This window comes from Cynocephalus volans, chromosome 8 (assembly GCF_027409185.1).
Source record: "Cynocephalus volans isolate mCynVol1 chromosome 8, mCynVol1.pri, whole genome shotgun sequence".
NCBI lineage: Eukaryota > Metazoa > Chordata > Mammalia > Dermoptera > Cynocephalidae > Cynocephalus > Cynocephalus volans.
In genome coordinates, this window is record NC_084467.1 from 46,214,871 (window position 1) to 46,242,051 (window position 27,181).

General features: G+C 44.4%; 1 pseudogene; it reads right to left on the reverse strand.

The window, feature by feature from the left end:
- Positions 1–11,854: 11,854 nt before the first annotated feature.
- Positions 11,855–22,228, reverse strand: LOC134384143 (leucine-rich repeat-containing protein 37A-like; annotated as a pseudogene).
- Positions 22,229–27,181: the final 4,953 nt, after the last annotated feature.

Genomic DNA, 27,181 nt, shown 5'->3' on the forward strand with positions numbered 1-27,181 from the left:
CAGTCTGGGGACCATGGGGATGCAATGACATCAGTGTGGTTTTCTGAAGTTTCGTGACTCCTTTCATTCTCTGGAAATCAGCTGTGGTAAAATAACAATCCTTCATACCACCCCCAAACTTTCACCACCTCCAGCCCCTCCAGTGATAAGCACTAATTGCCTGTATAAAATCCCTTTTTGTTTGAAATACCTAGAATGGTTTCTGTTTTCTTGTGTGGAGTGACATATATATGTGGTCTCTGTCTCTAGTTTCTGATACAGAGTTCCTAAAATCCTTGTAACTTCCTGAGCAATAGGGTGTTAGGAGCATCTTCTGTTCTAACATTTGGTCTCTGGTCCCAGTCCTGACACAGAGCTCCTAAATCCCTTGGAATTTCCCAGGTGACAGGAGTCTCTTGTTGGAGACTTGGCTCCCTGTCACCTGTGCAGCTACACATATTGCCTTTTGCTCCTTGCACTTCATGCTCCAGAATACCAGCCTGCACACAGTTCCAGCACACCCCAAGGTTTTGTGCTCCTCTTCCTTCATACTGTCTAGAATGCCTTTCCTTCCTGTTCTCAGCTAAAAAACCTTTCTTCTGCTTTTCCTCCTCTGAGCCATCCCTTACATCTACTCCTTTCCAGCCAGCCAAGAGCTGAGCCACATCTTGGTCCACTGCCACCGTCCTGTCTAACACACGTTCTTCTCGGTATTCAGATGGCTGTCTCTCTTCCCAGTCTATGAGCCCCTTGAGAAAAGGGCCTCTGTCCTAGTCATCAACTCTTTCTCCAGCACAAGGCACGGTGTCTGGCATATAACCCAGGCCCAGCTCAAGGTCCCTCTTCTTCACGGGCTCTCCCTCTGTCGCCTGACCTTCCCTCCTCTGAAATGCTACATTTCTTTTCTGTATCATTTTTGCCCTAGCCATGCATTGCCTCATTTCATCATCTTTTTAAAAAGTCTCTCTGACAGGTTTCATCAGAATCAGTGAGGAATTTTATTGATTTAGTAGCTGTTGGCCTTGTGTCCATCTGTCTCCATCAATCAGGTCTCAGTTAAGAGCTAGTCTTCTGAGCTGTAGTTTGCCTGTCAGTAAGATGGAAAAAGAGGCAGCCCTTGGTAGCTGTGTTTTGTGCCACCTGACCCTTGGCACCCCTCTCCTTTCCAGGCTACAGCCAGGAGTGCATACCTGGTCCACGGAGGGATGGTTCATCCACAGGCTGGCCAGGTGAAAACTATGGTCTCAGGCAGAAACTCTGCCCAATCTAGGACAAGCTGGGCAAAGCAGAATCTCTCTTGGGAGTTTTAATTTAGAAATATGGTAGGGTAGTATTTGAGACTAATAACTGTACAAACGTGAGACAGTGTTACACAAAAAATATTATCTAAGCCTCAGTTTGTGTACCAAATTTTAAATAATGTAAATATGCCAAAATAGGAACTGGAGTTGCCTGGAATCCCAGTCTAGACTTGGGAAGCCCAGCAGTACAAGGATTTCTTTTCTTGGTTTCTTGTCAGCTCCCTGCTTATGTCCAACACTCATTAAAATCAATATCCCAGCCCTATTATAGAGTTTAAATTGACATGGGAGTTTGTCCTTATGACTTAGTATAAAACTAAAGTGCCTAGTACTGTACCTGACCCAGAGCTGGTATTCAAGTACTGTACCTGACCCAGAGCTGGTATTCAATAAACAGTAGCTGCCGTCAGTATTACTGACTCTTTGATGGCAACCACAGTTTATACTTTTTTATATCCCTATACCCTATGGTAGGGCAGTGTAATGGTTAAGAGGCTTTGAAGTCTAGCAGCCTGTTAGACAGTGGGTTCAAGTCTAAGATCCTGACTCATCATGATGGATGTGTGGCCTTGGGCAGTTGGTCAGGTTACCTACATTCTTTTAGCCCTGGTTCCTCATTGGCCAAATGATGATAAATAATGCTATGCTTCCATGGACTGTTGGGGCTAAATGATTTAAGACTGCAAAATGCCTAAGCCAGCCAGGGCTTGGCACCAACTTAGCAAGTTGTAATTGGTAGCTGGGGCTGCTGCTGCTTCCTATTATTATTACTATTTAGTCTTGTACTTTAAACTCAGTAAATATTTCTTGGCTCACTGAAGTCACCACTTAGAGAAATACTAACTTTTTCATCTCAGGGCAGGCGTCAAGAGAACAGGTGTCTCTTGCCCAGCATCAGCAAGCTGAACAACCAGATGAGGAACTGATGGGCTGTCTCCAGTGTGTCTTGCTGCTCTTTGGGGGGCTCCACCTCATTCTCCTGTGGCTGGCACCATTCTTCATCCATGTTACCAAACCGCCAACATTTATTTGTGCTCAGATAGGTGGATTATCAATTCTAGTTCATTCAGACTTTTACTAATATGTTTAACTTTCACTGACTTACTAAATGTGATTTATTAATGGCTTTTTCTTTGAAGAGGGAGTGGAGGAAGACTTTCATCTTCTGCCAATTGTTCTCGCATTGTCACTTGGAATCATGCAGCCATAGTTCTGCGTGGGGTGAGGCAGGAAGTGGGTAGGTGTGGTGCTGGCAGAGCTGGAGGGAACCAAACAGCATGTACCTGACCTGCAGTAGGGTCAGGAGAGGTGAGGGCAGTGCATGTGACTGGAGATGTCACCCCACCAATATGTTTTCTGAAGTAAAGGCCTGTGGAAGGCAATCTTGGGACATTACTGCTCTCATGCATTCTTCTTTATCCTATCCCTCCAGCACCTCCCTGTTAGCTATACAAGGGTTTGGATTTTTAAAAAGAAACAGAAAACAATGTGAATTTTCCACCAGCTTGTAAAAGTAGAGAGCTCCTTACTAAGGCAGGACACATATTCATGTATGAGTTTGAGGGCTTGGGAGAAAAGAAAGAACTTGGCCCCACAGTGCAGGGAGGCTCAGTGATCCAAATACTCTGATAACCTTGAAGACCAAAGACCAAAGAGGGGGCCAGAGGGTGGATGATCCCCTGTGGGCAGGAAGTCAAGTTTGTTGTAAGTGACTGGTTCTTGATAAACCAGGGAAGAGAGCACCAAAACAGCTGATATTTGATTAAAAATCTGCACCCCTTGAGGATGACATATTTTCAAGGCTCCCAGAAATTGATTATATGGGAAATGAGGGAGAGAAGCCCTGGTCAGCCTTTGCCTGCATTGCCTCTTGTGGGACTACTGGCTCCCATGAAAGATTCCATCTTCAGTCCTGCTTTTCTTACCTATGGCCCTTGTTATTTGTATATAAATATTTAACTATTTACATTTTAATTTCTTACCACATGGCTAGAATTGGTTATGAATTTTAAACATTTTAATATGAGAAAAATACGTATTTTACAAGTGATGCTGAGAAGCCAGTATTAGAAAATAAAATTTGCAGATGGCCTGAGGCAGGATGGGGTCATTCTGTGTTGTTCTTGAGCACCTTCTTTTCCTCAACCTCATCAGGCATATCTATGTACATGGACTTCTCTGAGCTCCCTAGGGTAAGAACACTGCCAAGGCTTTTACTCTTGAAAAGAGCAACTGACAGTCTGGCTGGCCAGTTAGCTCAGCTGGTTAGCTCAGCCTTACATCACCAAGGTCACAGGTTTGGATTCCCTTACTGGCCAGCTTCCAAAAAAAAAATAATAATAATGAAAAGTTTTTTAAATCTCCTCATTGTAGATGCAATTTTTAAATTGTCCCCAATCATTTGCCCTGGACCCTTGTTGAAAATTTCATCCTCATCAGAAGACTCCTTGTCATGTAGCTTCTGGGCCATGTTTTTCTTGCATGTAGCACTGAGAAGTCTATATGTATCCCTAAGCCAAAGTGGCCACCTTAACCAGAAAAAGCCCTCCTAGAAAATAAAAGGGAAAATATTAATTCTGCATTTCCCCTGTTATCTCTGGACACAGCAGTGGATCTTTCTTAAATTTACCTGAGAGTCATTTTGCTGTGAGCATCTCCTACACAGCAGAAATCTGAAAAAGCCTCTTGGGAGAATACACACACACAAGACAATTAGTGATTCATACCATTTTCCATGTCTCTCACAACGTACATCTCTGGTCTTACTAGGGCTAAATGTGCACCTCAGTCCATAATCACAATGAACAAAATCACCACAGACCAGGTACCTTCAAAAGAATTTCATGCATGCTGGGCTTCTAGAAGCAGAAGCTCTCCATGTCTATCCAATGGGCCTCACAATGCCTCTGGGGAGAACTTTGTATGCAGCATGGAGTACAGGCAGGATTTTCAGCCCCACTTACCCCCTTGATCAAGTGCCCTCGTGCAGTGAACAAAATGCACAGCCACACTGGGCAGAAGCATTTGCTGTCTCCAGAAGCATTTTACATCAGTCCCCTTCAGCTTTGTTTTACATGCATCATTTGCTGGGGGGAGGGCGATACAGTGTTTCTGTTTTCCTAGCTGCTTTATCCTAGAGGCTGAATCACATCAAGCAAATGCCTGGGTTCAACTAGCTGAGTTATCCAGCTCATTGATTTTAATACTGCAAGATGTCACTGATGAATGAGTGAGTTGTGGAACCAGTTTAAAGGACATGACTAGCACTAAAACAAAATACTCTGAGTACAAACAGAATATGAAAAAAAATCAGTGCATCATTTCAGAAACTGCTTATGTCTATATTGTATGTGTGTACTGATTTGTGATTTGAGATGTAGCTCACAGTCCAAGCACAGGATAATAAATGGAGAAATCCCGGCTAGAAAAGGAATCATCCTCTTTCTGATACTCACTAGCAGTGTGACCATGGGGCAAGATATTTTTCCTTTCACCTTCTCTGTTTCCTTATAATAAAAGGAAGAGACAAACTACCATCTAAGGTCTCTCCTAGTTAAACTCTATGAGGTTTGGATAAAAGGAATAGAGAGTGAGGGCCCAAAAACCAGTAGGAAAAGAAGGTAAGTTTTTCTGCCACTTTAGAGGATGGACTCGTGTATTCTAACTTCTATCAGCCTTGAAATCTAAAAGCCTCAATATCGTGGCCTTCCCTACCCCCTCTCCAGAGCCTCCAAGAAGGCCTCTGGCCTGACCTGTCCTCCATGTCCCACCAGAAGGAACAGGCACCACCAAAGCCTCTCCCCTCCACCCTTTCTTGGAAGGACAGCAGGTGCATCCTTTCTAGTCGCTGCTAACTCAGCTTTGCCTGGGGAACTAATGTTGCTGGAGTCAGGCAGAGCACTGGGTTAAGGAAGTATTCCTGCCTCTGGCAGTTTTCTCACTGTAAAATGAGGGGATTGAAATAGATACATTTTAAGTTCTCCTCTAGTTCTAGACATATCTTTTTTTTTTTTTTTTTTTTTCGTGACCGGCACTCAGCCAGGGAGTGCACCGGTCATTCCTATATAGGATCTGAACCCGCGGTGGGAGCGTCACCGCGCTGCTAGCGCAGCACGCTACCGAGTGCGCCACGGGCTCAGCCCTCTCTCTCCTCTAGTTCTAAAATTGTAATTTAAAAATTGCCAGGTAAATACTTACCTTGGGGATATTTCTTTATTGTCCTCTGATACTGTTCTATGAGAATAAATCTGTTTTGGAAAAAAATACAATCATGATTTTCCATCATAATGACCATTGTCTCCAAATCTTTATTCATTCATTTTATTTATTATAAGTCTTTTCTACCTGGTGAGATAACTTTTTTGAGAACAGGAACTCTATCTGTTTAACAGTTCTTTGATTCTTCCACAGTACCTAGCGTAGGGTCTTGCATGCAGCTGGCACTTATTGACTCTTTAGATAATATTCAACAGATAATTTCTACCAAAAACTCTTAAAAGTAGGAAAAAAAGGAAACATTTGTAACTTGGTAAAAGTATCTCCCAGAAGCCTAAACAACAGCATGGTTTTAAAGTCAAGAACAAGAGTAGGATGCCTATTATGACTGCTACTATTCATCATTGTTGATTTGAGGTCCTAATAAATGCAATAAGAAAAATGGGTATAAGTATTGGAAAGGAAGAGATAAAACTATCATTATTTGCATATAAAAATGATGGAAAATCTAAAAAGCCCAAAAGAAACAACTAAAAATTTATTGAAAGTAATATGAGGATTCAGTAAGGTGACTAGGTACAAAATCAAATGATCAGTGCATAAACTTCAACAGCTTTCCTACGTACCCCAATAACAAATTAGAAAATGGAAGAATGATCCCATTTACAACAGCAACAAATAAACTTAACAAAAGATGTGTATTATCTTTGTGATGAAAACACTAGAACTCTTCTGAAGGATATTAAGAAGGTATAAATACATGGCATGAGATACCATGTTCCTAGAATGTTGTAAAGATGTCAGTTCTCTAATCTACAAATTCAATGCAATCCTATTCAAATCCCAAGACAATTTTTTACAAAAATTGGCCAGGTGACATTTAGGAGAGCAAATGAGCAAGAATAGCTATGAAATGTATGAAAAAGAAGACTAAAGAGCAGGAGGTCACCCTACCAAATATATAACTCAAAATATGTTATAAAGCAACTGGAATTATGTAGTGTGATCCTGGTACTGGCACAGAAAAAGACAACTGGATCAACAGAAGAGAACAGAGTCCAGATAAAGGTAGTGTTCTAGATCACTGAAGAAAGAATGAGCCATACAGTAAAAATTGTCTTAAAACAATTGAAAATTCATGAAGGGAAAAATAAGTTAGACTCCTTAATTCAACCATACTAAAAAACAAAGAAATAAAAAAATTCCAGATGGATTAAAAAATATAAATAACATAATGCTATAAAAGTACTAAAAGAAAATACCAGACTATTCTGTGAAGTGACAAAGGCCTCTAATAGGACTCACACCCCTTAAGCCATGAGGCTAGGGCCACAGATGCTATGGCATAGACTATAAATTACCTACTCTTCACAGCCTTTGGCCCTTTCTCCACTGGATTGTCTTTTTCTCGCTGGTTTATAATATTCTTTATAATAAAAATATTAATTCTTCTAGTGGTTTTCATGGTATTTCAACGTTTCAAATATTTCCTAGTTTTGTTTTGTTTTCATCTTTAAAGAGGCAAAACAGAGTGGCACTGAGGTGCGCAGGCATTGCATTCAAGGGAATCTAGGTTCTGCTTTTGGTTTTGCAAAGGGGACCTTAAATTGATCTCCTTCATCTGTAAAGAGGAATGATAACATTCTCCTTACAGGACTGTTGTGAGGATTAAGTCATACAATACATGGAAAACTCTTCATCCTATGCTTGGCATATTTAAGTGCTAAGTTTGCTAGCAAGGGCATAGACAAGGCAGGCAAATCTACCATGGTTTCTGCCTGTGATATCAGGCTTAGAAAGCTCTTCTGCACTGCAAGATTATAAAAAATATTGCTTCTATTTTCTCCTAATATTTTTACATTTACTGAAATATATTCAAGGTGAGAATAGGGATCTGCCATTACTTGCCCCTCGAATACTTAGGCAGCTGTTCTGTTAACATTTATTCATTTTCTCCCACTGATTAGATTAAAAGGTGCCATTTCGAAAGTCTTAGGAACAGAGAGGTCTGTCTATTGCTGGACTCTGCTTACTACTTCAAAGAAATTTTAGGTTGTATTATTCCTCATTGTGGAACTGCTTCATCTCTCCCTTCCTTTGAACACCTTTATTGTCTACAAGGAGACAGAGGAGGAGAGACCTACAGGTAAAACACTGCATGCTTCCTGTTGGAAAAATAGAGTAATTTAATCAGGCCCCCTTGCCTTAGGTCCGGTTGGGGGTGGTGTGGTGCACTCTTTGTAAATAAGTTGTATGTGGGTAGAGTTAGTGTGCATGCACAGCACTGTGACCTGGCTGGCATTGACTGCCTTGGGCATCTGCCATACATGGCCATGCTCTGCATCCTATTGCTTCCAATGACCTGTTTGCTGGTTATCTAGCTCATAGACCTGTGTGTGAGGAGTCTGGTGACCCAGCCTGGTGTGTGAAGGGTTTGTGACCCGGTCTGGACAATAGGCTTGAGGGGTCTGTGAGCTCCAGACCGAGTCCTAGCTTGACAATTGGCCCAGTTGGCAGGATTACAGGCAGCTAAAAGAGATTGACACTCTCTGTCTTCATATAGCTTATCATCTAAGTGGGGAAATGAAATAATAAAACCTATGAATAAATACAAATGTAAGGTTAAATTGTATACAGAAAGTAAAAGCAACATAGGAGTTGATAGAAAGTTCAAAAAAACAAAAGGCCACATGCCACCTGGAGGCCTCTGCAAGCTGACCCCAGGCTGGTCCCTGCCTCCTAGGTTCGGAAATCAGACTTTGTCCTTTCCAAGAGAGAACTCACTTCTTCCTTTCAGAGCAGTCTCACCTTATCAATATCACAGGACTGACCAAAAATCAGAATGCCAGATTACAACTTGACAGTGAGAAATAATCTCATTCCACAGACAACGCCTGTGTCTACATGATCAGGGAATCACCCCTCTGGAGAGATGGGTCTCCATGACCCACTGAAGCACAATCTGAAGGCTAATGTGAGAACAGAATTAGAACAAAAGGAATTAACTGAATCCAGTGTTTAATGGAAAGGGCTGAGGTGGCTGGATTCACCCATCTTCCCCCAGGTGCAGCCTTGCCTGGGCCTGACCCCACACCTGCCTGAGGCTCCATGTCAACTCACACACAATGAAAGGTGGGCACTGCACTTGCTGGCCTCTTCCTCACCTTGTCTGTGCTCTCACGACTAACCAGCCCTCTGCAGATGGACATGTTTTTCTTTACATATGTTAATACATCTAGTTGGGTTCTGCTCATGTCTGTAGACTAGGGACCTTACATCTCTGCTCTGCTCCATCATGTGTGGACCTTAGCATTTCTCTCTTGGATAGCCATCTTTTAAAAAATTGTTTACCACATTTTGGGTTCTGGTCAAGATAGTGGAATAGACGGTCCCCAGCATCACCCTCTCCCAGAAATCAACCAATTTACAAGTATATAAAATAGCAACAACAGCCAAGCTGGGGCTGCTAAAGCTCAGGGGAAGAGGAAAGACCTATGGAGTGCGTGAAGGTGGGAGAAGCCACAATGAGAGAAAGAAAAAACTGCTCTGACCATTTTGTGCTGTGGCTGCTTTAAGGCTGTAACTGCTGAGCACATGGAGCAGGAGCCAGCAAAAGCCATGGCTGGGCCCTTCAGATGGAGTTACTTGGAGGTGGCAGGGGAGAAGACCACTATGGGGAGAAGACCCAGGCCAGCAAGACCACTAATAGGGTTCCCGTGGACCCACATAGGAGCAGGGAGCCACAACAACTGAAAAAATGGAGCCTCTCAGATGCTGGTGACTCATCAAAAGGGATTGGTGCATGGCCCATCCCACGGGAAGTGTTTGCAGCATGGGCAGTGGGAGAGATGGGCCCACCAGGGGAACACTGGGGCACTGCAAGGACAGTTGATCTGCACCCCAATCAGCATAGGACCACTCAGAGGAAACTGGTCAGGAATATAGAATTGTATGGGGTGCAGTCTGATTGTTGGGAAAATAGAATAATTTAATCAGCCCCCCTTGCCTGCCCGGTTGGGGGTGGCATGGCGCATTCTTTGTAAGCAAATTGTGTGTGTGGGGGTGGAGTTAGTGTGCATGCACAGCACCATGACTTGGCTGGCATGGACTGCCTCAGGTGGCCGCCTCCCGCACAACCATGCTGTCCAACCTATGGCTTCCAAGGACCTGTTTGCCCAGTTACCTAGCTCATAAATCTGTGTGTGAGGGGTCTGGTGACCCAGTCTGTCATGTGAGGGGTCTGGGGACCCAGCCTGGCATGTGAAGAGTTTGTGACCCAGTCTGTGAACGGGCTTGAGAGGTCTGTCGAACTTCAGCCCCAGCCCTAGTTTGACAATTGGCCCAGTCAGCAGGATTATGGGCAGGTAAAAGAGCAAGAGCCTGACACTGATATAAAGGCTCAGGCCCAGATCAGAGTTTCTACACAACCCAGGTGCACCAACTCTCTGGAGAGCCGGAAGTACCTGTAAAGTCAATCATTATAACCTGGGCTGCACAAAAAGCCTTCCCTAGGGAAGCAGCAGCAAAGCAGCAATTTAGCTAAGCCACAGAGCTCAAGTACTAGTCCCAACAGGAAGTTCCCCCAGCTAAGAAGTAAGCAAAGGACACAAAAAAATTAGTTCTGGCTCAGACACACTGTTAGCATCCTGGTCAGCCTGGGGACACGAGGTATGGAGCTGGGGACCAGACCCATCTTTCACAACCAGGCACACAGCACCAGTACCTTGGTGCTCACCCAGGGACCCAAGCGATGTAGCCGGGGACTGGACACCCCCCACAATCAGGCACACTGCCAACACCAAGGAGCATGCCAAAAACATCACCTCCATGTGGGTGGCCCACCAGAGCCACTGCAATAACCATGGCTGCCACAAAAGTGGCTAGACATCACAACCACTACACAGATGGTCCACCAGCCACTGGAGTGCATTGACACAAGGAGAGTCACCAGCAGAGATAAAGAGAAGAAGAGATGTCTCTCTCCACAAAGCCCATTCCAGAGTGACAGAAGAAGCATCTGCTCTATGATAATATTGGGGGACCTGTTCACACCTCTCAGCATTGGACACATCATCTAGGCAACAAATCAAAAGAGTAACCATTATTCTTTCAGAAGGAGAGAAGAAATCTAGGGTAATTGGGGGGGGAGGGAGAGGGGGATGGGGAGAGGTTGGACAAGGGGCATAAAGAATAATTACGTTTGTAACAATATGTATACTAGTAATATTGATTTGATCAACATATCTCAACATTGAACCCGAAAAATATGTATAATCAATTTTGATTCAATAAAAATTAAATAAAAAATTGTTTACTACATTTTTAAGTTCTCAGGGGAGGGGGAGTGCCTCACTATAGACTCCAAGAAATGCTGACAAATCTCATGGAGGGACTAGGCCCAGAAGGGCTGGAGTATTCAGGGATGGCTCCATGAAGAAAGATGAACTTGAGGTGGCTGTTGAGGGACTCACAGGACTGCCACAGGCAGAGTGACTTAAGGGAATTTTAGATGGGCAAAGGCACAGACAGAAGTAGGAATGGGCCTGGGGCAACGGGGATGTGGTGGGGGGCTGCTTTGGCTGGAATGGAGGGCCACTATGATGATAGAAAAGGTAAATGAGATAAATTTACCTCAAATGAGGTTGGGGTTGGTAGGGTAGAGTCAAGATTGTCAGCTTCTTAAATCACTCTTTTAGTATGCCAGAACCTACCTGTTGGGAAAAGTAATAAGCTATTTTGGAATTGAACAAGAGGTAAACAGAGGCAAGCTCCAGGAATAGGCTTCTGTAAATATGACATGCCTTAGAGCAGCCTAATGCAGGATTTAGCTGCAGTGCTTTAACTGAGCCTATTCAGACAAGGCCTTGCACACTGGAGAAGGATGCGATGTAAACCTAGGGACTCTCCAGAGCAACGCTTTTATCTTTTGGCCTTTTCCTTTCTTCCCAGGGTGATGCCAGCTCCATGAGGCTTAAGATTATACATCTCTTGTCATTTTAGTAACAGAAAACCAGAGGTAGAATGAGCATGACCAGTGAGGACATAAAATTGCTGACATACTTTTAAGTTGGCAAAATTTTACTATCAGATCCACTCTGGCCTTCTTAAACTTCTCAAAATAGTCTAGTGGCTTGTTATTTTGATTTTAATTCCACGGAGATCTCCTGGGAGTGGGATTCCTTTAAAAATCCCTGGAATATACTTTGCAGTAAAAGAATAAAGCCTACCTCAATCTCAGTGACTGAAGAGGAATGTCAAACAGTAGTAAGTGAGAAAGTGGTTTTGATTTCCATTTTATGAGTTCAGATTCTATTATAAAGACAGACATTCTAGAACCTGAATTAATCCTTGTTTTTACCTCAATGAGAGAAAATTATAATCAAAATCATCACTATGACAGTCACAGATATTGCCAAGATGAGTTTGTTGTAATAGCCATATCCTGGAACTTCTTTAGTGAGCTAAAAAAAAAAAGAAAAGGAAAGAAAGAACAATTGGTTTTATAAAATAAAGAGATAGGATGAAAGCTGGGATGGCTGGGTAGCTCACTTGGGAGGGCATGGTGCTTATAACACCATGGTAAAGGGTTCAGATCCCTGTTCTGGCCACCCACCAAAAGAAAGAAAGGATGAAAGCTAACTATTTAAAACCCCATTCTTGGGCTGGTTTGTTAGCTCAGTTGGTTAGAGTGTGGCGTTGTTAACACCAAGGTCAAGGGTTCAGGCCCCATTAGGCACCAGCTGACAAAAAAAGCAAAAACCAAAAACCAAACAAACAAAAAACCCCCATAAAACCCCACTCTTCCAGATGAGTAGCTTACAGATTCTTAAAGAACATACTAAATCTAATGTGTTACATAATCTTATTATTAAGCATTTTCTTCTACAATTTATCTTGTGTGTTAGGTCTGCTTTATTCCCTAAATGAGCAAAGTGGGAGATCACTGTCTTGGCCGAAGTTATATGACCAAGACAAGACAGGGACTAGGAGCCTCTGGCCTTCCTACCTGGGCACTTTAATGGCGTATCCTAAGTGATGGAAAATTCTGGGTCTCATGTTTCAGTAGTTGTCCTCACCTCACATGACTCCTGATCTTTCTGTTCTCTCAGGGCTTCTGTGTGGTCATTGATATAGTTCTCTGTTTTCTATTGGTCTATATCCCATTCTGCCTTGGACACCTTTACTTCTTGCTGCTCACTGAGAAGCTTCATCAGGAGGCCTGTTCTGGAGATGAACTTGGCACAAGTCATTTGTACATGGGGCTCAGAGAAGTCCATTTTCAAAGTCAAGATAACATGAGAAATGAATCTTCTCATGTCATTGTCGGAGATGAGGGATCCTAGCTGCTGGTTTAGCTGAAGTTAAAATTGATCACCTGGGGTTGAAAGCAATGGGTAAGTGAAGCCTTTGGGCTTGGGATGGGGGTGGTAAGTCATTGCCCAGACTGCGGTTATTCCCACTGTGTTCCATTGGATTGTTTAGCAGCTGGTATTAACTTTAATGCAGTCACAGAATCTACAGCAAAATTCTTGTGGGTTGTGTTTTCAGGGATAGCTTCTATTGGTACAGTGGCATTTTCTACAGAAACGTTTTATTGGAAGTATTTCTTGCAGTAGTGTTTTTTTCTATAGAAGGCTCTGAAAGAGCAAATAATTCTAGGAAAGGATTTTCCCGAGAACTCAGGTCTCCTGAAGATGAAAAAGCCCCTCATGAAGGGGAATTTATAAAGCTCCCCACTGCAGAGAATGGAGGCCTCTTTGCAAACATCAGCCTCTTGAGTGAACCTTCCTTTCTGAGCTTTTGACTGAGTTTGGCCTTGGGTGTTCTGTGGACCACATGAGAGTGAGTTTTATGAAAATGGTGATTTTTTTATGGAATGTAAGATTGGTTTAGCAGCCTTCATATTTTTAACTCTAGCATTTGCATCTTCTAAAGCAAAAATAGTGTAGATTGAGACTTGATCTGTTTCTAATCTTAGGTAGGGATTTTGCAGTGGTGGAAGAAGAGGACCTGCTCACTGAGAACTGTTTCAGGAAAGAAGAGACTGTGGCCTTATGTTCCTCTGTGAATGAAGGCTCTGTATGGAAGGGGTTTCCCACTAACTTCCTGGACCTCTGCAGCATGTGAAGTTTTTCCAGCTCCCTTGGGTTTGATCTTCTGAGCTTTCTTTCTTTAGCAACCTTCTCCACAAACAGCTGGCCACTCTGTTTCCTCTTGAGGTTCTGATCCCTCACTTCTTTGAAGTGCCTTTTCTTTATGCCCCTTGGCCCCTTGAGGACTCTGTTCACTGCTGCCTTTTTCCTATACTGGTTGGCTGGTTAGCTCAGTTGGTTAGAGTACAGCCTTGTAACACCAAGGTCATAGGTTCAGATCCCCATACTGGCCAGCTGCCAAACAAAAAAAGAAAAAAAAAAAAAAAAGAAAAGACATAGAATTTTAAATAACTCAGAATACCACCATCTTGCTTCCTCTTCTCCATTCTTTAAACTTATTCATTGCTTGGCCACACACCACCTCACTGGTCCCACAGGATCCCAGCTTGCTCCAGTTATCTCCATGCCCTGTTGCAACACTTTTGATGGCCAATAGCTAAGAAGGCAGTTTTCAGAAGCACTTCCCAAGCACAGGAAGTTGTCACAATTTTCTGTGACCCCTCTGCCAAGCCAGGCATGCTTGTTTGGTGGATCCAGGAGCCTTGCTGGGGCTGGAAATGGTCTTCTCTAAGACCCCGTGGCACAGATGGGCATGTGGGCAGGTGAGGAGCAGAAGATGAGTGCAGGGACACAAGAAGGGGGACCAGTGGGGTAGACACTGCCCAGGCTGAGCAGAAATGTTTAGACAAGGAGGGGAAATCATCACTTCTCTGGTCTCAGCACCCAGTGATTCTACCCACAGCACGTTTCCTTTGTGCATCCCTCCAATTGGTGCTGCTGGTTGTCTACAGGATGCCCTTGGAGGAAGCCACCTGGAAGGTGCAGAGAGAAAGAGCCACAGGGATCATCAAAGATGATGACAGGCTCCCATGTTTTGGTATATTCATATGCTAGGGCTGCCATAACAAAGTGACTTACACAACAGATGTGTATTTTCTCATGGTTCTGAAGGCAATAAGTCCCAAATCAAGGTGTTGCTTTGCGTTGCTTTGCCCCCCATGGATTTGTCACCCCACTTCCCTGGGTGATGGAGATGCAAAGGATTACTCAAAGCCCACCTCTACTGAGCAGTGAGAGGCCCCGAAGTGGTTAATCTCCTGGAACCCTCAAGAGAGAGGCATTCCTTACTTGGGAAATTAATGCTGAATTGGGGTTCTCATCCTGCGTTTATTTTCTAGACCAGGAAGTTACAGGAAGAGAACATAGGTGGGGTTATAGTTTAACAATATAGGCTGTAACTTTCAGTGAAATAAGCCAGATGACATCCGAGTAAGGCAATTAAGTGGTCCTATCAACAGTTTGATCTTAGCAAACATTTCTTCCTATAGCAATTTCTCAGTATCTTTACATAACAATCAGTAACTAGTCTGTCTTTGAGCCAGCAACCTGCTGTGCCACAATCCTTATCTTGCAACAGAGACTTATAGCCTGAGGGAAATTTCCTGTCCTTGCAAGGTCAGTATTTGAAACTGTAAGGCTTTGGAAAACCAGGCCCTGTGAAGTACTTATGCTTTTTAGTATATTCCACATCAGCTGAGTTGGTTCCTTCTGTGGACTGTGAGGGAGAATCTGTTCCGGCCTCCCTCCTAGCTTCTGGTGGTTTACTGGTAATCTTTGTGCTTCCTTGGCTTGTAGAAGCATTGCCTCAGTCTCTGCCTTCATCTTCACATGGTATTCTCCCTGTGTGTGTCTTTGTGTCCCAATTTCCCTCTTTTAAAATAAGGACACCAATCATATTAGATTAGGGGTCCATCCTATTCCAATATGACATCATCTTAACTAATTATATCTACAACAATCCTATTTCCAAATAAGTTGCATTTTGAGGTCCTGGGGGTTAGGACTTCAACATACAAATTTGGGGGTGGGGGTGGGGAACAATTCAATCTATAACAGTTGAGTACCTACTATGTACCAGGCACTGTGTGCATACTTTTAGATATTACATCTAACCCTTCAACAGTCCTGCAAGGTGAGTGTTATCATACCCACATTACAGAGGATGAAAGCAAGGCTGAGAAAAGTCGAGGGACTTGCCTGAGGTTAGACAACAGAAAGACCATCTGAATGCATCACCCAACCCTTGCTGAGAACCTGGGAGTTGGCCACTGCAGCACTTCTCTCCTAGGACCCCAGATAGGAAACTGTCTCTCCATCAACTTTCTCCATATGTGCCACCCTGTTTAGAGTAGACTGGCTGAGGATCACTTGGTTCTGTCAGATTTCAACCTAAATCACTCATGAGCTGTGCCTCTTCAGAGTGAACATGGCAGGTGGTCTGTGGGTATGGAGCCTTGGATGGATGTGGAAGACAGGATGTGTTGGGCTGGAGCCTGGCTCTCTTCTGCACATGCTGCCTTGCTTGGCAAGATTCTTCTTCTTCTGAGCTAGTCTGGATGCTGGGAAGTCCAAGGTCCAGGGGCCACATCTGGTGGGGACCTTCTTCTTGGTGGGAACTCTGTACAGAGTCCCCATGGTGACCAGCTTATCACATGGTAAGAATGGCCCATAGTATGGCATATAATGTAGGAGTTTAAATGAATGGAGTAACCACACTAAGTATTAGGAAGGAAAAAAATCTAAGACATATCATGAAGCGAAAGAATCAAGTTGTAGAATGTTAACATTTAGGTAAAAAAAAAAAAAGATAAAACTGCACAACAAACCTATTTTGCCATGTGTACATATATGTAGGCAAATGCATGGGGGAAGGCCTGGAAGGATATATACCAAACTCAGAGTAGTGCTTACCTCAAGGGTGAGGGATTAGGGCACAAAGAGGGTTTCCACTGTACCTGTTATTTTTATACATTAAGAATATAGTCATGTATTACTTGTATAACAGAAAATAAATTGCCCTTTACTTATTTTGAAGAGAGCCCACCAAATTTAATTTTTAAATAGTCATAGATTGCAATCAATAGAGGTTGGTTTGGGATATGGAAGGGGAAATACCTTTTCTCAGAGGTATTGTCCTCAAAATTCTGGACCAAGAAGGTCTTACAATGCATTTAGTATTTTGTATTCATATCTGGAGAGAATATACTCAGTTTCTCAGTCCAATGGTATGCTTCTATGTATCTTCATCAGTGTAAGAAATAGAGTTACCTTGGAAATTTCTGTGAAGAAACACAGTTCATATCCTTGAATAGATAGGAAATGAATGAACAGAATAAGTAAAAGAATCATGGCAACCTCATGGGGAATACTCAAATACGTAAAATACTAGCTTTCTAATTTCCAGAGCTATCAGTTTGCACAATTAATAAAGAAATAATTTGGGATCACAGGCACAAACCATGAGGTATCTCCTCAGAATCTTCACTTCCAATCTGTCCAATCTTTTGGAAAGATAATGCCAGTTAGTTACTTTGCCTTTTTTCCTCTTTTTGCCAGTTCATTACTTTGAATGTAAATATTTTTTCCCAAAATCAGTCTAAACTGACTCCTTCTACAAATCAATAAGAAAATGGTAAATAATTCAACAGAAATATGGGCAAAAATCTATCATTATCAGCAAAGAAGAATAAAGAATCCCCATGCCAAATAACACCAAAGCTTTGGCTAAGGGTCCTCTGTTGAAACCTCTCCAGGTATTGGAAGGGAAAGAAAAATTAGAAATTAGAGGGTCTAATGTGCTGATATGGAAAGAACTCTTAGAAATACCATATAGGGAAAAAGCACAAATCACTGAGCAAGAAATAAAGCATTACCTCATTAGGAAAAAATGCAAAGGAAAGAGACTGGAAGGAAGGACATACACACAAATGGTAACAGGGGTGATCTATGGGTGGTAGTGAAGTTGGAGGTAGGGTCCACAGGTCTGATAGCCCCAACCCACCCAGTCCTCTTGATTCTTGGCTCTGCCACAGGAAAGAATTCAAGGGCTGAGTCACAGTAGACAGCAAGAACAAGCTTAATAAAATAGATAAGAAATACAGGTTCCACGGAGAGAGTGTGGCATAGCTCCAGAGACTGAGCAGGGCACAAACCAAGTTTAACACAGAAGTAAATTCAGTACAGACATCAAGTCTAACACAAAAGCTAAAGTTCAGTACGAAGTGCAGGCTGGCTCAAGAGAATGAGTTGCTGCTTTCTGAGAGTAAGTTAGATACAAAGTAAAGTATACACATCTCAGCAAGAAAGTGCGGGCTGCCTCCCGGAAAGTGATCAGCAACAACCCCGCCTTCAGCTGGGATTCAGCTTTTATACTTTTTCTATCTAACAAATATTCAATTAAGGGGGTGGTTCCCAGTTATATGCACCAGAATGTTCTGTGCTCTCTGTTGAGCATGCCCAGCCACTGGATTGCATAAACCAGCCCCCTGTGGTCTCATTTTCCCTGTGTTGGTGCTAAAAATAGGTCTAACTGGCAACAGTAACTTTCCTCTAGGGGACAGCTCAGAGGAGGGGGCCTGAGACCTCAGGGAGTGGCTGGAAACCCAGAGGCATGTCCTGAAACCAGAGCCCAGGGAAACTGAGCACATCCTGTATCAGTAGGGTGCAGGGTGGGGGGTGATAAAGGGGTCTGGGGGGTTACAGATTTTCACATTATCCTACATACTTTTGTGACTTTTTTTAAAAAGTGGGAATGTCTCCATTAATGACACATGTTTAAAGGAACCTGTCAGATTCCTTATATTTAGTTTCAACTCTGTGGGTGACTGAATCCTTACCTCTAACTCTGTCTCCATTCCTCAGCAACAACTTACTTAGTTTATATACACAATTTCCCCTGGAGAGGGGCAGAAAGAAGTAAAAAGAAATACCTGTCTTCTCGTCTGCCTAGTGGACATTTCCACTCAACCAGAAGACTTATGGTTGCTCTATGCTCACCACTGAAAGGTGCCTAGCGCTGAACTCATCTCCCTCAATCTGTCTCTCCTTCCCAACTGTGACATTTCCACCTGTCATGCCACCATCGTTCTCCTCGTTATCCAGGACAGAAACTTTGAAGTTATATTTGATTTTTCTCTTTCCTGTACACCCTATCTCCCAACTCTTCAGTCAGTTACTAAATCCTGTCTGTTCTTTCTTTGAAGTGCTCCCAGGATTTTCTTTCCACTCCTGTCACAACCACTCTGATTCAGACCCTTCTCACACCACTGCTAGATTTTGCTAGAGATTTCTATTTGGTTTACCTCTATTAAGCTTCCCCCTCTAGATGACTCTAAATATGTATTCTAAAATAATTCTCCTGTTTTAATCTTTTATCTGTTTTGCTTGAAAATTTCAATGGCTCTCCATATCTCTTTGTGTAATGTTCAAACCCCTATAGCTGATATTCAAGCTTTTTCATAATCATTGCTTCCTAACCCAATTCTTTGCAGCCATACTGGTCTACAAAATTTTGAACATTCCTGCAGCCATGGCTTTGCCTGGGCTGTACTCCCTATTTTTCTCTTTTTAACAAGTTATAGCCACTCATTAAGCCCCAGGTCAAATTTAAGCTTACTTGTTAAGCCCCAGGTCAAGTTTAAGCTTACCCATGCAGCTTTCTCTGATTCCTACACCTCAGTTATTATAAATTCTGGTGAATTAAAGCACCTATTGTCTGCATCTAATTTAGTTCTTAATTATATATCACCTCCCTTTTTATGCCTAGTCCCTTTCTTCCCACCTATCGTGTTCATGTTCTGGAGACAAATGTCATACTTCTGCAGCTCCCACAGTACTTAGCCCTGGATTGAGTACAAAATGGCTGTTATATATAGAAAGCCAGGGACAAAGATGTGTTCCCAACATACCTGAGGGACTGAATAATAATAATAATAATGGCTGCCATTCATATATATGCTAGGCACTGATATCGGTGTTATATATTCACTCATCTAAATCTCACAGCAATTCTATGAAATGGTAACTATCATAATCCTCATTTTATAGGTGAGAAAATTGAGTCACAGAACTAAATAACTCACCCAAGGTCACAAAGCTAATTAATGACAGGCCTTGCTTCAAAGCCAGTCAGTCTGGCTCAAGAATCTACTCTTAACCACTTTGTTGTCTCATCACTAATGAGATGGGGAAAGGCAGCCTCCTCTGGAGAGGGTAGCTCAAAAATGGGAGAGCAGACGTTAAGAAATGATATTATGGGGCTAAATAAAAATGGATTAAAAGAAAGAATAAGGGCAATCACAAGTGAAAGCTTGGAAAAAGGGCAAAATGGTAAGGAGAATGAGGATAAGGAAAAGTTGACAAGCAAAAGGTAAAATCAGAAAGTCAGTCAAAGTGGATTGGAAAGATGAAAAAGGCCTAGGAAGACCTCAAGGAAAAGGCTGCTGTGCCAAGCAAGGGGTAAGAAACAAATGAGGAAAGGTGATTCTTACAAGATGATGACGGTGCTATTGTAAGTTTTGGGCTCCTGCACAAGCACTCAGTGGAGCCTCTGCTCTGGGCTGAGACCAGTTACAGGACAGTGTCTCATCTCTGCAGATACAGAGCTCACATAGGTTGATGCTCCCGGTGGCATTCTTTTCTGGGGTGTAATTTTCAGAAGATACCAATGGATGCTGAGTTATAGTAAGTTCCAGATCAAAAGGGTGAACTGTGACTTCAGTCAGGTTTGGATGCTAAGTATGAACCTGGTCTGCATGTGGAGCTGTAGTCTTCTTCAGGGTTGTAGAATGCTCAGCCTCTGTAGTAGATACTGAAGTATGGTAAGCTCCAGGTCTAAAGGACAAACTCTGACATTGGGCGACACTGGTTGCTGAGCTTGATCCTGACCTGGTTTTGAAACTGCCACCTCTTGATACACTTGAGGTGGAGCTACAACCTCCGTAGGTGGCTCTGGAGGCTGAGTTGGGGTCTTCTGCATGGTGGGAGAAGATTTCAGCTCTGTAGTAGGTTCTGTAGTTATGGTCAATTCCAGGTCCAAAGGTTTAACTGTGACTTGAGTCAACTCTGGATGCTGAGTCTGGACCTGGTCTGGATGTGGAGCTGTAGTCTTCTTCAGGGGTGTAGAATGTCCAGCTTCCAAGGTGGGTACTGAAGTTATGGTAAACTCCAGCTCCAAAGGTTGAACTGTAATGTTGGGCAGTGTTGGGTGCTGAGCCTCATCCTGAACTGCTGTTGAAATTGTCACCTCTTGATACACTGGAGGTGGAGCTACAACCTCCGTAGGTGGCTCTGGAAGCTGAGTTGGGGTCTCCTGCATTGTTGGAGAGTGTTCAACCTCTGTAGTGGGTTCTGGAGTTATGGTAAGTGCCTGATTGAAAGGCTGAGCTTTCAGCTTTGAACTTTGAACTTGAGTCAGGTTTGGATGCTGAGCCTTGGCCTGATCTGAATGTGGATATGTTATCTCAGGGGGCTTTGGAGAAGGAGCTGTAGTCTTCTTCAGGGCTGTAGAATGTTCAGCCTCCATAGTGGGTTCTGGAGTTATGGTAATCTCCACGTCCAAAGGTTGAAATGTGATGCTGGGCAATGTTGGATTCTGAGCTTGATCCTGACTTGGTGTCGGAACTGTCATCTCGTAGTGTGTTGGAGATTGAGCTACAACTTCCTTAGGTGGCTCTGGAGGCTGAGCTGGGGCCCCCTGCTGGATTGGGGAAGATTCCACCACCACAGAGGGCTCTGCAGTCTGAGCTGCGAACTCCTGCAGACCTGGAGAAGGTTCTGCCTCCTTTGGGGGACCTGGAGGCTGAGGAAGGGCCTCTTGATGGACCGGAGATGGTTCTACCTTCTCAGGGAGTTCTTCGGGTTGAGATGGGGTCACCTGTTGACCTGGAGAAGGTCCCACCTCCTTAGGTGGCTCTGAAGGTGGAGCCGCAGCCTCCTGAGGGACTGGAGAAGGCTTGGCCTCTTTTAGGGGGCTCTAGTGGCAGGCCTGGGGCCTCCTGCTGGCTCACAGATGGTTCGAGCTCCTCAGATGTTCAAGAGGGATGTTCAGCTTCCTCAGCGGTCTGTGCATATTCAGCCACAGCCTCCTGCTGGGTTGAAGAGGGTTTCTTATCCTTAACCGGTTTTGGAGATTGAACTGGAGCCTCTTGTTGAACTGGTAAGGGCTCAACCTCTTCAGAAGACCCTGGAGGTAGAGTTGGGGCCTCCTGCTGGGTTGTAGAAGGTTCAGCATCATTAGTTAGCACGGAGGGCTGAGCCGTAGACTCATGGCAGATTGGAAAAGATCCCACCTCTGCAGCAGCTTCTGCTGTTATGGTAAGCTGCAGACCTGGAGGTTTAATAGTGATATCGGGCAAGTTTAAATGCTGAGTTTGTGACCTGGAGGCACGACTGTCACTTCATGACACTCTGGAGACTGAGCTGGTTGTTCCTGCTAGGTTTGAGGAGGTTCACTGTCATCAGGAAACTCAGAATTCAGAGCTGGCTGCTCCTGCTCACTGGGAGAAGGTTCGGCCTCCAGAGGAGCGCCTGGAGGTTGGGCTGGGGTCTCCTGCTGGCCTGGAGAAGTTTCAACCTCCATGGTAGGCTGTGTAGTTGTGGTAATGACCACATCCGCAGGTTTGTGGGCTACATCTGGGCTACAGCTGTAACCCTGGGCAAATTATAATGATGAGCTTGGTCCTGATGTGGAGGTTGAACCGTTACCTCATGATTTGGTAGAGTTTGAGCTATACTTTTCATAGGGGACCCTGGAGCTTGAAATGGGGCGTCTTGCTGAACCAGAGAAGTTTTAATCTCTCCAGGAGACCCAGAAGGCTGAGCTGGCTGCTCCTGCTCACTGGGAGAAGGTTTGGCCTCCACAGGAGGGCCTGGAGAGTGAGCTGGGACCTGCTGCTGGCTTGGAGTGGCTTTAACCTCCCTAGCTGACTCTGGAGTTACTCTAAGCTCCAGATCCACAGGTTTAACTGTGACACTGTGCAAGTTAGAGTGCCGAACTTCATTCTGACTTGGAGATAGAACATTTACCTCATGATGCACTGATGGCTGGGCTACAACCTCCTCAGAGGGCTGTGGAGATTGACCTGGGGCCTCCTGCTGGGTTGGAGAAAGTTCTTCCACCTCAGGGGGTTGTTTAGGCAGAGCTGGGACCTCCTGCTGGGATGGAGAAAGTTCTGTCTCCTCAGGGGACTGTGGAGGCTGAGCTAGGGCCTCCTGTTGGCCTCCTGTGGCTCCTCACATATGAACAAGGAGCCACAACAACTGAAAAAATGGAGCCACTCAGAGGCTGATGAGTCATCACAAGGGACTGGCACATGGCCTCTCCCATAGGAAGTGTTCATAGCATAGGGGGTAAAGGTCTCATTTCACTAAATAACATCTATAACACCTAGAAAGACAGGAAGTCCCCTGGGCTACCAACCCAGAAAGGGGGAAGAGCTGGGGGCCTCAGCAATGCCCCTTAACACCCATAACCAATCCCAAGGGTGGGGGACGAGGAGCATGGCCACACTCCCTGACACCTGCAGCCAGCCCAGCAGCCACCACCGAGCCACTGCAGGAAGTACCCCAGGCTCTCCTGAGCTGGGGCAGTGAGGGGCCTCGGGCCTTGGCCACACCCCCCAACACGTGCAGCCAGCCTGGTGACAACCACCGAGCCACTGCAGAAAGCGCCCCTGCCTTTCCCAACCCGGGACAGTGGGAGACCAAGGACCTTGGCCATGGCCCCCTGACACATGCAACCAGACCAGCAATGACCACCAAACAGTAGCAAGAAGGGCCACAGGTTCCAGAGCCAGGATGGTGAGGGTGAAGGCTTTTGACACATCCTCCTAACATCTGCACCCAGCCCAGCAATGACCAAGCCACTGCTGGAAGCATCCCAGTCTCCCCTGTAGGAATGAGAGGGGTCCCACAGGCCTCAGTCCTGCCCCTCCTCCTTCCTCCTTTTTCCATCACATTTCCTTTCCCTTTCCCCTCTCTTCCTCTCTTCCAACTGCTCCACAACAACATCCTAGAATGTAAAAAATGATATTAATAAAATTACATTTTCTTTTTCTTTTTTTTTTAAAAGAAGCTTTAGCCTCCTCAGGGGCCTCCTGTTGAGTTGAAAGTTCTTTGTCCTCAGGGGGCTGTGGAGGCTGAGCTGGATCTTCTTGCTGGGCTGGAGAGGATTGGATCTCTTCAGGGGTCTCTAGGTTTTGAGATAGGGCCTCTTGCTGTAATTGATTAGTTGCAACCGGCTCAGGGGCCTCTGGACGCTCATCTGGGTCCTTCTGGGATTCTAGAGGAAATTCAGGATAAAGTATATCCATACTTGAAAGTCCATTATCATCCTGCAATATTTGTTTCTGATGCTTAGGTTTGGATGCAAATTGGTGTGGAGTTCCAACAACCTTAGCAAGCCACGGATGCTGAGCTAGACCTTTCTTCTTGTTCGGGGGTGAAACAACAAACTTCGTTCCTTTTGAACTCTATCTACAGTTCGAATCTTACTTTTCAGAGAAGGAGGCAGAGCCAGGGCCTGATTCTGATTCCAGTCTTGCACTGGAGCCATCTCTGGGAGCCTTTGTTGCCAAGCTAGCTTGTCACGCAGATCCTGATGTGGAACAGCAAACTGATCTGGCTCTCGGGACAGCTCTCAAGCTGAATCCATGCCCAGGAATGCAACCGAATTCTCAGCCGATTCCTGATATGGGACCAATATCCGGGAAGCAGCAGAGGATCCCAGGTAATCAAAGTCCCCCGGGTCTGCCGGGGGTGTGAGCACATGTGGTGATCCAGGTGGGCAATCAGACGAGCGCGACGACGAGGGCTCAGTCAGCCCTGGGGGGTTGGAAGTCAGAGGGACAGGGTGCCAGGCCCACTCAGGAAGAGGGGCCACCTGGACTAGCAGCCATAAGAGTGCAAACGTCAGGAGGAGCCGGAGGGCTCAGAAGCGCAGCCAGGATATCATATGCGGAAGCGCTGGGGCATAGCGACCCAGGCCAACGGGGCACCCGCGCCTTGCGCTCAGCCGGAGCTCAACTATCCTGGCAGCTCCGCCGCGCCTGCCCTGACCGCCTGTGGCCCCGCCCCCGGCCCGCCCTTTATTTATGACATCTTTGGTTACCCAGGCAACGTTTATTAGTCAGGCCTAATAAACGCCACAAGGCCATGGGCGCCACAAGGGCGAGCCTTGTCCCACAATCACGGTGCTCAAACCTCCTTGCCCCCTGCAGAAATGACAATCACCTCCGGATGGGACAGCCCTTCCCTTCCTCGGGGAGGCCCCCAGCAGCCCGTTGGGGTGGAGCTGCAGGGCATCCCAGGAAGTCACAGGGCCTCTCCTCTTGGGATGTTCACAAGTGCTGCTGTGCTTCTGCCAGCCCGAACTCCCTTCCAGCCTGAAATCTGAGAGATCGTCTTCCCCTTGGTCATACTCCTTCCAAGAAAAGCAACTGACCTGCAAAATGAGCGCCAGTCAGGGCTGCAGGCAGGAGAACACACATTACGGTGATTTATTCCAAAATATTGCCATTTCCTGTAAACTCTGTGTCCTTTGTTCCACGTTTAATAATTAGTTCACCACTCTCCTAGGTAGGGGCTACCACAGAATCAGTGATGACCCCAAAATTTCTGTAGGAGGGGTTTTGGGGGGTGGGCAATTCAAGCCTGTGCAAGAGAGTTTGAATAAGAGTGAATAGCCCTTTACATTGGTGTGGGAAAACTTCCCCCATCCCACCTGGGCTCAACACAGCTATTAATCTAGAAGTAACAATACCACTTTTCAGAGGTCTCCTATATGTACACTTGGGGAAGACACCAAGGAAGTTAAAGTTAGCCTGTTAAATAATTTCCTTGAAATACTACTATAACTAGAACCCTCTTGACTTCATTCACAGCCCTTCTTATAATCCATTTTATTTCTTGTTCAGTATCTGGCACAACCCCTAGCACGTAAGCTCCAAGAATGGGCTTCATCTTCTTATTCCCAGGGCTTAGCACATGACTTGGCACATAGTGCTAGTTTTAAAATGGAACATATTCCAAGATTCGCCTCATTTAGGGAGGGATCAGTTGTTATAATCAGATTCCTGAAATTGGTGATTATTTCCTTCCTTCCACATTTCACAGGGAGCTACACTTCTTAAAGCTGGAAATTTCCTTGACTGCTTTTATTTAAATTGAATTAAAATAATTATTTTACATGGAAAAAAAATTCAAATACATTTTCAGAATGTAACCACTATCTCTTTCTCTACCTTCTCCAAAACAAAACACTTTGCAAGTTTGGGGTGGGTTAAATAATCAAAAATCTAGCCCCAAATTAAGAAACACATTTTTTGCTCCTTTAAAATTTTATTTTATTATTTTATTTTTTTAAGTTTATTATTATTATTATTTTTTTACATTCTAAGATGTAGTTGTGGAGTGGGGGGAAGGAGGAGAGGAGAAGGGGAAAGGAAACAGGGTGGGAGAGGGAGGAAGGGGGGTGTAGTTGAGGCCTGTGGCACCCCCCTCATTCCTGCAGGGAAGACACGGAGGCTTCCAGTGGTGGCTTTGGACTGAACTTTAAGTTTGCATTTCTCGCTTTTGTGTTAGACTTGATGTCTGTACTGAACTTTCTTTTGTCTTAAACTTGGTGTGGGCCCTGCTCAGTCTTGGGAGCTATGCCACACTCTCTCTGTGGAAACTGTATTTCTTATCTGTTATATTAAACTTGTTCTCACTGTCTGCTGTGACTCTCCCCTTGAAATCTTTCCTGTGGTGGAGTCAAGAACCTGAGAAGAGGACTGGGTGGGTTGAGGCTGACTACCCAGCCCCCCGGACCTTACCTACAATATCTATATGATTATTAAGACTGAATTTTTGGCTTTATTATCAGGCAAGTCTTTACCCTACAGAATACATTCCTTCTCAAATATTTCAGGAATAGTTACACAAATTGATTATAAACTAAAGCTACACGTGATCTCTCAAGTTCCCCAAAGGAGAAATTATATAGGCTCCGTACTCTGACTACAGCGAAAGCACCCAACTTCTTAAAACTTAAAAAAAACACCCTACACGTGTTCTCCCCATCCCCAAAGAGTTATTGAGTCAAAGACAAATTCAAATCTGGAATAACAGTTTTCCAATACAATGAAAAGGACAGCAATGCATATCAAAGTTTCTAAAATTTAACCAAAACTGTATTTAAGGGCTGGCCTGTGGCTCACTCGGGTGAGTGCGGTGCTGATAACACCAAGGCCATGGGTTCGGATCCTATATAGGGATGGCCGGTTAGCTCACTGGCTGAGCGTGGTGCTGACAACACCAAGCCAAGGGTTGAGGTCCCCTTACTGGTCATCTTTATAAAAAATAAAACAACAAAAAACTGTATTTAAAAGTATATTCATAGTCTTAACTGCTTTCATTCAAATAAAACAAAATAGAAGGAGCCTGGCCTGGAGCTCTGAAATTGTTTAACCAGCTGATCAGTGGCAAAGCCAGGATGGAAATGAGCTCCTGGGCTCCAGAACCGTTGGTCTTAATGTATATTCCACACCATTTCCCCATTTTATTGCTGGCAACTTACCTTTCAACTTCTTTGTTGTGACATTACAGTCAAGAAGTGCTAATATAAATTACAAGAAAGGAGAAAGAAACTGTGGGGTTTTACTTATTTATTTAATGGGGTGGGCATTGAAAATACAGAAGATGGGAAAACCAGAA